We start from the raw sequence: 11,728 nt of genomic DNA on the forward strand, positions 1-11,728 counted from the left end.
TTTTGCATTTTCAGGTTTAATTTCATAAATGTAATAATGTACATACGTTTTTACTATAAATGTTTGATGAGTATTGCTTTATCATGTAGTGTTGTAGCCTGTGTGTTTCAATCGTTTGTCATTCGTGTGTGTGTGTGTGTGTGTGTGTGTGTGTGTGAACATTTGCTTCATCTTTCTAGTTTTGATCTGTGTGTGTTATGTGGGGTGTTTCTTCAGGGAAATGCTTAGCAAGAACTTTTTTTTATGTAATGTCATGGTAGTTTGCATTATTTGATTGTTGATCTGTGTTCGGATGTGTATTGTGCTTGTAGGTGCGTGTATGTGTGTGTGTCACTGAGTGAGTGCGTGAGTAGTGTGTCTGGGTGTGCAGCTTGTGTTTGTTGGTACATGCGTGCGCGCGCGCGCGCGTTTGTGTGTGTGTGTGTCTGTGTGTGCGCGCGCGCACGTTGTGTGTTTTGTATGTATGTATGTATCTACCGGCACTCCCACCGCTCCCTTCCGGGACTGGTGAGGCGGGTGGCTAGACACCCTTATGGAGATCCGTAAAAGGACGTTGGCTCAGGAGAGCCACCGACGGCCATCTAGCTCCACCGTGCTGTGTGCATGCCACACGCAGTTGGCCCCCGGGGTGTGTCTGCCCATGCATGCGAAGTCTGGATCCGGCAGAATCTGCGGAAGAAACCTATCGGTTCAACGGAGAGGAAGGCGGTTACAGCAACGCACTGTGGAGTGCAGAGAGCAAGATGAGACACCGAAAGGATATCTTGGTCATCCACTGTATCCATGCTCATCCTCCAGTCGTCTCGACTTAGTCTTGCCACTGGAAATTGGTGGACCCGGACGAGAGAGTGAGGTTGACGTTGCGCAACTCCTCTTCACTTTAAACAAACTCATCGCGCAAGTCATCAGTCATCCAAAATGACCTTTCATCCTTCATCATTTCATCACCCCCAAGTCCTGTGGCGACAGGCGAGCGACGAAACGACAGGTGTGGGTACACTGGCAGTCGCAGCCGCAGACCTGCACGCAACCGGCTCAGGCCATAGGGTCGTTCTCGTCGACAGGAGCAGCGATGGAGCTCGGCAGCCGTCTGAGCGTCTGAGCAGCCCTCTTTAGGAATGCACTGCTCACCTCCCTGGCATGAGGAAGGGGCCAGAAAAAAAACACCTAAAAATTGCCTGCTCCATATCACCCTGGCCAGCATACCGCGGCTGGCGGGGACCCTACATCAGCAGTCGAAACAACAAGAAAAAAAAGAAAAAAACAAGGATCGTTCCTCTCACCATTGGTGCTTGGAACATAAGGACTCTCCTGGACAGAGATAACGCGGACAGACCCCAAAGGAGAACGGCACTAGTTGCATCTGAACTCGCCAGATACAACATTGACATTGCAGCCTTGAGTGAGACTCGGCTTGCAGGCGAAGGCGAGCTCTGTGAACAGGGATCTGGTTACACCTTCTTCTGGAGTGGACGAGGAAGCGAAGAGCGACGTGAGGCTGGCGTTGGTTTTGCAGTAAAAACAGCACTTGTCAGCAAGCTAGCTGGAATCCCAAAGGGAGTCAATGATAGGCTTATGACCATGAAACTCCCACTGGCGTCTGACCAGAAGCACCTCACCATTGTCAGTGCCTACGCCCCAACCATGACCAACCCGGATGAAGTGAAGGCGAAGTTCTACGAGGACCTTCACTCTGTCATTGCTGCTATCCCTAAAGCAGACAAGCTCATCATTCTTGGGGACTTCAATGCTAGAGTTGGCTCTGACTACATCTCCTGGGATGGAGTGATTGGAAAGCACGGTGTGGGCCACTGCAACCCAAATGGATTGCTTTTGCTTCAGACCTGTGCAGAGCACGAACTGCTGATAACCAACACAGTTTTCTGCCTCCCTACCCGTAACAGGACGTCATGGATGCACCCTCGCTCAAAGCATTGGCATCTCATCGATTATGTCATCATCAGGAAAAGGGATAGGCAAGATGTATGTGTGACAAAGACCATGTGCGGCGCCGAGTGTTGGACAGACCATCGCCTTGTAGTCTCGAAGCTGAATATTCGAATCCAGCCCAAGAGACGCCCCCAAGGCCAGAAGGCTCCAAAACGGCTCAACATCGCTAAGCTGAAAAACATCACCATCAAACAGTCCTTTGTAGAGCTGCTGGAAGATCGTCTGGAATCCGCCTCTCTGGACAACCAGAATGTGGAGTCTGACTGGAGGACCCTGCGTGAGCTGATCTATAGTACAGCTTCAGAGACCCTGGGACCCATAACCAGAAAGCACAAAGACTGGTTTGATGAAAACTGTGATGAAATCAAGCAGCTTCTGGATGAGAAATGCTGTCTGCATCAAGCCTACCTGAGCAACCCAAAGTCCACATCAAAAAAGGATGCGTACGATGCCATCCGCAGGACTGTTCAGCAAAAGTTACGCCAGATGCAGGATAAGTGGCTGAGTGACAAAGCTGATGAGATCCAGGGATATGCTGACAGGCACGATATGAAGAGGTTCTATGATGCCTTAAAAGAAGTCTACGGCCCCACATCCTCAGGATCATCCCCCCTCCTCAGTGCAGATGGGAATACCTTGATCACTGAGAAGGAGAAAATTCTTGAACGCTGGGCTGAGCACTTCAACAGTGTCTTAAATCTCCCTTCCTCCATAAATGATGAAGCCATAGACCGTCTCCCACAAGTCCCCATCAACGAAGCACTGGACGATCCGCCAACACCTCTTGAGACCCAGAAAGCAATCCGTCTGCTATCCAGTGGCAAAGCACCTGGCTCAGACTCCATACCAGCAGAGGTCTACAAGGATGGAGGCACTGTGCTGACTGAGATAATTTGTTCTCGCGTTGTTGTTTAATTATTGAATTATTAGTGAATCACAGAGAGGGCCCAAAATGTGTAGAACACCGGGTAAAAACCGCACTATGATGACCGTTGGGTTATGTAATGACAGCGGACCCGTCTCGAGTGGCTGGCGAGCAAGCAGGCAGGATTCGAATGGGTGTAGATACAAATGTGTATCTGAAAACTGGGTGTTAAAACCACCCAGTCAGTCAGTGTAAAAGTCTACCAGGTGTTAAAACCACCACTGGTTATTTTAACGGACAGTCTACAAGCTTCAAAACAGATAAGTAATTTTTCTGTGATTTTGATTAATAATTTGTCATCACGTTATTGTTTAATCTTTGAATTATTAGTAAATTATTGAGAGGGCTCAATATTTCAGAATAACCTTTATTTTTCTGCAAAATAGAATCTGCTATGAAACAATACCCATATGCACCCTTCCACTGGCAAAGAGGAGACAACCCGACAAAAATCCCCAATCCCACGGCTTTCATACAGTACCAATGGGATGAATGGCTGTTGGGTTAAACAGTCACTAACTGTATGCAGTCTGGCCTTAGGGCGACACCAGGCTGATGGACTCCACACAGATGGCCATCCATTGCCCTTCCCTGATAAGAAGCTCTGTCAGGGTGACCGAATATTTTCCCTCACCACATAGAACACCTTTCTATGGATACTAAAAAAACCCTGTCTCGCGTGCACCTCGGGGATCAGCTGCATAGCACGAGACATAAATTCAGATCCCCAAAACCCCAAAACAGGCGTGGCAAAAGAGGCGGGAAAAGATTGTGCTTAGGTAGCAGAATGACAAAAGCAGAGCGGCTGTCAAAGAAATTCTTTAGAATCGGCAGTTGGAATTGTTCCAGCGCAAGAATGAGAATCTCAACAATTGAGAAATTGGCATATGATTTTGACATTCTATGTCTCCTAGAGACCAGGACAAGTGCAGACAGACCAATACATTTTGAGAATTTCACAGTCTTTCAAAGGAATGAAGGAAGAGGGGTAGCAATCATACTGAACAAAAACCTAAAAAAACAAAGTTTCCACCATAAATCTAGAGAAATGGTGTAGCAACTCATGTGAATTAGTGGGGGTGCGTCTTGAAAAACCTGACGGAGTTCACAAAAGCATCATGCTCATCAATGCCTATGTTCACCCAGGAACCTGCACAACAAAAGAGGATTGGGCCTTTTTAGAGGAAATAGAGAACGAACTTGGAGACTCAGTCATTATCTGTGGAGACCTTAATGCAAGATCGAAGTTATGGGACCAGCGGAACACCAACCCACAAGGACTAGCACTTGAAGGAATGATAGGGGAAATTCTTCTTAGCCCTTTAACAACCACATCCCAACTCGCCTTGGAACAAGACAAGGGGACAGTGACAGTGTGATCGACATCGCTCTAACATCTTCAAAATTCAGAGCAGAAATGAATGCAGAGACGCTTCCATACCAAGGCAGCGACCACCTCCCGGTAGCTTTCAGTCTACAGAAACTGTCAGATAAACCCTGTATGAAACTGCGTGATCCATTTCAGTATGAAACCAAAGAGACAACCATCATCGAAAAATTAAGACGCAGAAGAAACAAAAGAACGGCACTGAACAGGATGCAAACTATTCAGCCCCCATGGTGGAATACCGACACAGAGATAGCCTGGATAGAAAAACATGCGGCTGTCAAACTTTGGCAAAAAGAAAAAACAAAACCATCTCCGGACAAAGATATTGAAACAAAAATGAAAGAAAAAACTAAACAGTTTGAAGTCATTGCTGAAGAGGCCAAAAGTGACAAGTGGAAACAGTTTTGCGAGGCACTCAGTTATGACACAACATTGACAGAGTTCTGGCAATTTTATCGTCGCATGGAAGGGAAAACGTGCACAACAACAACCCCAGACATGTTAGACACTGACGGAACCAAGCTTAAGACAAATGAAGAAAAAGGATCTGCCTTGCTCAAACGTTTCATACAACAGAGTGATCAAAGAAACTTAGATGAGAAAAAGAAATATGTTGAGGAGTTAAACCAAACCCTATGCAGACTGGACCTGATGATGACTTGACAATGGATGATCTAAACGAGGCAATAGCTAAATGCAAGAAAGAATCGGCTCCTGGCCCAGACAAAGTTCGTTACTCAGACATCAAGGAGCTATCGGAAGAAGACAGAAGCAAACTTTTCAATCTATATCAAAACAGTTTCCACAATGGACAGGTGCCGGAGGACTGGACACACAGCTTCTTAAAACCTATACCAAAACCAGGAAAGGACCATCGTCAGGTAAGCGGCTACCGGATCCTAACCATGCAAAACATTGCTGGAAAGCTCATGGAACGCATGATAGCCAGGAAACTTGCAAGGGATCTTGAACACAGGCACATTCTCCCTTCGCATCAAGGTGGTTACAGAACAGGCAAGTCCACATGGGAAAATGCAGCTGCTTTTGCATATGAGGTGTATGAAGGATTTCAAAGAAAAGAAGAAACACTAGCAGTAGCAATTGACCTTAAAGATGCCTACAATAAAGTCCAGTTTGCGCACCTCATGGAGCTGCTACTAAGGTATGGAGTAAGTTTGACACTGACAAGATGGATAGCAGCAGCGCTACAGGAAAGAACCGTCGTCCTACGCCTCGGAGATTGGATGTCTGCACCTTCTAAACTATCCATGGGACTGCCACAAGGGTCTCCGCTCTCTCCTGTCCTCTACAATGTCTACACGAAGGGCCTTGCAGACTTAAACAACAATGGAATTGCTCGGGTGCTTACCCTTGCGGATGATGGCCTGGTCTTCAAAACTTCGAAAGATGCTCAGGAAAGAACTAAAGCCGTCCAGAAACAACTAAACAATATTGCTCAATGGTGCAAAGACACAGGATCTTCCATCAATCCAGCGAAAGCCAAACGTTGCTGTGCACCCTCAACAACAAAACCGCGAGCAAATCACCACCTTCTGTGTCATTCGATGGGATTCAAATTGAGAAAACTGAATGCCTACGCTACCTAGGAATACACTTCGACAGGATGCTGACCTTCAGAAAACATACGGAAAATACTGTTCTCAAATGCAAAAAGGGCCTTTCAGTCTTAAAAGCAATGGCAACCAAAGGAATTGAACAACGCCACCTCTTCCTGCTATACCAATCACTCGTCCTCAGTGTGATCGACTGCGGACTTGGGCTAACAACACCGTCTCAAAGCAACCTCCTAAAATTAGAAAGAGTACAAAATGAAGCTATGAGGCTGATCCTTGGAACAACAACAAAAAAACGCCCACAGAAACCATGCGATACCTGCTTGACCTTCCTTCAGTGCAGGCCAGAAACAAGTTAGAACAGGTCAAGACCGACTTCAAAGCATTAAAAAACCCTCAAAACCCACTGCATGACGCAGTCAAAGAACTAAAAGGCAGCCGTGTAGGACGAGGAAGATCATGGATGGGGCAAGCAGAAGACACAATCCAGCTAGTATGCCGACTACAAGACCTGAAAGAAACAAAAGAATGGGAGAAAAACCCCGAAAACCTCAACCATCTATTCAACACAGTCATTTCACCCACTCTAGGAAGACATTGTCGGGAATGGCCAGAGGGCAAAACTGATGCGGAAGTGAAGCTACTTATAGAAGAAAACAGTAAAGAAGAGGACATCATCATATACACAAATGGCTCAGTCACCAAAGACCAGTCTGGTTGGGGATTCACTGCGAAACAAAATGGAAAAAACAATTTGGGAAGAGAATGCTGCCTACAAAGTCACAACCTCCAGCCTAACGATGGAAGTTGAAGCTGCGACACATGCCCTCCAGTGGCTATCGTCCATCCATACGCCCGGAAACCAACATGCCATGATTCTAACGACTCAATGAACCTCATACAGAAAATTGAAAACGGAATGGGAAGCCCAGAGTGGCATAAGGCAATGCGCAACTTTCAGATTAAAAAACTCACATGGTCATACTGCCCGGGACATGCAGGTGTTAAGGGAAATGAGCGAGCTGACAGACTTGCTGGTAACGCAACACCAACGAGCGGCCTACATCTAGGAAAATCGGAAATCCTCAGAAAAGTCAAAGAATACCAAAAAGAACAGGTACAAGGCCATCACACCATCGATCGCCTCAAAGAAATAAAAGCAGAGAGAGGGAGCGGCCGCAAGTCTAGCATGAAAGGTAGAGCACGATGCTTTGTAAATCAAACAAATATCGGCATCATTTCCAAACCAACATTGCGCAAATTTCTTCAAAACGGAACAGAGTCTCTGTGGGCCTTTCCAAATACAATAGACTGAGCAACACACTAGACGCCACGTTCTTGGCATCAGAGATCTTTTCCCATCCCTCATGCGGCCAGTCAGTGGCAGCCTCTGTGCGTGTGTGTATGTGTGTGTTTGTGTGTATGTGTGGGTCTGTGCTTTTGAGTGCGTTTGTGAATGCGCGAGAGTGTAAGTGTACACAAGTGTCAGGAGAGATCTGTGTACGTGTGTGTGTGTGTGTGTGTGTGTGTGTGTGTGTGTGTGAAGGGAGGTGGGAGTGCGGGGGGAGGTGGGGTAGAGGATGAGGTATGTGAGTGTATGCATGCCTACACTGTGGGAGCAACAGGATATTGGAACGTATATATATATCTATACATGCGTGTGGGGTTGGGGGTGGGAGATATGGGCGTATGTGTGTGTGCTTGTACAAGTAAGTGTTCATCTCTGTGAGTGTGTGTTTGTGTGTGTGTGTGTGTGTGTGTGTGTGTGTGTGTGTGTGTGTGTGTGTGGGTGTGTGTGCCGTGGAAGCTGCGATACGTAGACTAGAAATGAGTGTGTGGAGGAAGGGGGTAGAGGAGGTGCAAGGTAATGTGTGTGTGTGTGTGTGTGTGTGTGTGTGTGTTGGAGCTCATGTACGTTTATATGTATTTGACTGTGCTTTCATATCTGTGAAACTGCATGTTTGGTGCATTTCTGTTATGCATGTGTGGGTGTATGTGTGAATGTGTGTCTTCATGTTTTACATTTATTCGCTTATTTATCACCATTGTTGTCTTATTAATTTTTTTTTTTTTAATTATTATCATTTTATTAGTATTACTGTTATTATTACTACTACCTTTTTCTATATTATAATTATTATTTATTTATTTATTTATGTAAGCTTATCTATTATTTATTCCCCCATTTTTGTTTGTTTTTGTTTTTGTTTTTTTCTCAAGGCCTGACTAAGCGCGTTGGGTTACGCTGCTGGTCAGGCATCTGCTTGGCAGATGTGGTGTAGCGTATATGGTTTTGTCCGAACGCAGTGACGCCTCCTTGAGCTACTGAAACTGAAATTGAAACTGAAACTGACTGAGAAGCTCCATCAGCTGTACTCACTCATGTGGAAAGAAGAGACGATCCCCCAGGATTTCAAAGATGCATCTATCATTCACTTGTACAAGCGAAAGGGGAACCGGCAAGCCTGTGATAACCATCGGGGCATTTCCTTGCTCTCCATCGCAGGCAAAGTACTTGCCAGGATCCTACTAAACCGCCTCACAGCACACCTTCACCAAGGTCATGTGCCTGAGAGCCAATGTGGATTCCGGAAAGAGCGCGGATCCACCGACATGGTGTTTGCTGCAAGGCAGCTGCAAGAGAAATGTCAGGAGCAAAATGCTGATCTGTTCTCCACCTATGTCGACCTCACCAAGGCCTTCGACACCGTGAGTAGAGAGGGACTGTGGAAGATCATGGCCAAGTACGGATGCCCTCGGAAATTTATTTCCTTGGTCAGCCAATTCCATGAAGGCATGCAGGCTCGAGTCCAGGACAAAGGCGAAACATCTGCTCCTTTTGCTGTCAAAAATGGTGTCAAGCAAGGCTGCGTCCTGGCTCCAACGCTGTTCAGCCTCATGTTCTCTGCAATGCTTACTGATGCCTTCAGAGATGGCGATGTTGGAATCGGCCTAAAGTACCGAACAGATGGCAAGTTGTTTAACCTCAGAAGGCTTCAAGCAAAAACGAAGGTCATGACAGACATCATCAGAGACTTTTTGTTTGCTGATGATTGTGCCCTCAACACTGGATCTGAAGCTGACATGCAACTCAGCGTCGACAAGTTTGCCACTGCCAGCAGGAACTTCGGCCTTACCATCAGCACGAGGAAAACTGAAGTTCTCCATCAGCCAGCCCCAGGGAAACCCTACGTTGAGCCCAACATCACAGTCAACGGTCAGAGACTCAGTGCGGTGGAGCGGTTCACATACCTTGGCAGCACACTGTCACGAAATGCGACCATCGACGATGAAGTGAACGTCAGGATTGCAAGAGCAAGCGCAACTTTTGGTAGACTCAATGCAAATCTCTGGAACAGAAGAGGCATTAGTCTTGAGACCAAGCTAAAGGTCTACAGAGCAGTAGTTCTCCCCACACTACTGTACGCCTGCGAAACTTGGACAGTGTACCAACAACATGCCAAGAAGCTGAACCACTTCCACACAACATGCCTCAGGAAGCTACTGAACATCAAGTGGCAAGACAAGACCCCAGACACAGAGGTGCTCGCAAAAGCCACCCTTCCCAGCATCTTCACCATCCTGATGCAGTCCCAGCTTTGCTGGGCTGGACACGTGGCGCGCATACCAGACCATCGGCTGCCCAAAAGGCTCTTCTATGGCGAGCTGCAACAAGGGAAGAGATCACACGGAGGTCAGAAGAAGCGCTTCAGAGATACTCTGAAAGTCTCTCTGAAAGCGTTTGATATCAACCCTGACTCCTGGGAGGAATCTGCAGTGGACCGTGACAAATGGCGCGCTGCTGTGCACAAAGGTGCCAAGTTGTGCGAGGCCAACAGGACTGCTGCAGCTGTTCAGAAGAGGCAGGCCAGAAAGTCACGGGCAAACAAGCTCCCTGACAATGGTATGCCTGTCTTTGTCTGCCCCAACTGTCAGCGAACATTTCGTGCGCAGATTGGACTATTCAGCCATCTGCGCATTCACAGATAGATTCATGAGCATCCTCCCCCCCCCCCCCTCCCCACCCCACCACCATCCTCCCCCCATCCCCCAGCTGGATGACAACGATGGTCATCATCGATCTCGATGGACACACCACCACCATGTATCTACGTATGTATGTATGTACTCGTATGTATGTATGTACCTACGTATATATGCATGCGCATACGTGCTTGTGTTCTTTCAGTTTCAGTTGTCTACTTTTTTGACTCAGTTGTGTAAACAAAGTGAGTCTATGTTTTAACCCGGTGTTCAGTTGTGTGTGTGTGTGTGTGTGTGTGTGTGTGTGTGTCAGTGGTAAACTTTAACATTGCCATTTTCTCTGCAAATACTTTGTCAGTTGACACCAAATTAGGCATAAAAATAGGGAAAATTCAGTTCTTTCCAGCCATCTTTTTTAAAACAATATTGCACCTCTGGGATGGGCACAAAAAATATTTTTAAAAAAGAAGCCAAATTATATGCAAACTGCATTTACTGTTATATTTATATATATATTTTTTTTTAATTCTCTAAACTTTGCACTTTGATATGATATTCTGACACAACAAGAGCAGTCATTTTTATCATTTTTTGTTCAAACAGGAACTTCTTTTGCTAAGCATGGAAGTTATATTTATTTTGCAAACGTTTTGGTGCAGATAGTAAACAAGGGAAATTAATCTGTAATTAATGCTAGGGGACTTAATTTGCTTTAAACTGATCTTTCTCATCTTAAACATTACATTTTGAAATTATACTCAATACATAAAAAGCTTGTGTGTTTTACTCTCAGTGTACAGGGCTTTCACTATGTTCATTCGCCCAAGTGGTCCTTTTCGGAAAATACTAAAATCAATACAACGAGTGGACTTTATAGATCTATTGGCTGAGCCCTGAAGGTCATGGGCAAAAATCAATTGCGTACACATATTTATACATATTCAAAGCGCGTGCTCATATTCTTCGCGAACGCGAACGACGCCATTTTGTCTCAAGTTGTTGACCTGCCCCTTCAATCCATTCAATCGACAATACACGATAACATGTGATGGAAAGTTGGAAAAGGAGAACGTTAAATATTTATTCAGAGAAAGATTTGTGAACGCCTCATCACTTACTGGATTATGCCCCAAACTGCCATAAAGATATCCATAGAATCAGTCGGAATTCACAGTTAAAAATAATAAACCATGAGAGTTAATACCCTTGAATTGATGAAACGCAAAAATTTCCAGTCTTGACTTTTCTCAAAATGAAGTCCTTTTCACTTCATACGACGTTTAGAAGTACTTGTACTTGGCTAGCGGGTCCACTGGAACCACTCTTAGCAGTGGTCAAAAGGAGGAAGCTGTCATGGTTCGGGCATGTGACACGCCACAATTCACTGCAAAAGACAGTTCTACAGGGAACGCTAGAGGGTGGTAGGCGAAGAGGGAGGCAAGCCAAATGCTGGATGGACAACATCAAGGAATGGACCAATATGGATAGCGCTACGCTGATACGACAGGCAGAAGATAGAACCGGATGGCGTCGTCTGACTACGGAATCGTCCCTCATGTCTCCTCTACGCCTATCCCGGGCAGGAGAATGAATGGAATGGAATGGAAATGTACTTGGCTCTACATGTTATTATTTTAACAAAATACTCAATTTTCATAATCAACTTTAAAACGATAAAACTAGAATGAACATAAAAGAGAAATTGAATCAACCGTGTCAACCGGGTGTAACTTAACTTGTACATCTATCTAGATCCAGAGAAAACGGCTAAATGTTGCAGTGTGATTGGGGCGATAGCCACGTCTCCTTTACCGCGGACTTAAAAAGAATTTTTAATTGTCCTTAAAGATTTTTTGAATGCCCAAGACACACCAGAATTATATGATTTGAACAGCGTTCTCACAG

Source organism: Babylonia areolata, chromosome 4 (assembly GCF_041734735.1).
Source record: "Babylonia areolata isolate BAREFJ2019XMU chromosome 4, ASM4173473v1, whole genome shotgun sequence".
Lineage (NCBI taxonomy): Eukaryota > Metazoa > Mollusca > Gastropoda > Neogastropoda > Buccinidae > Babylonia > Babylonia areolata.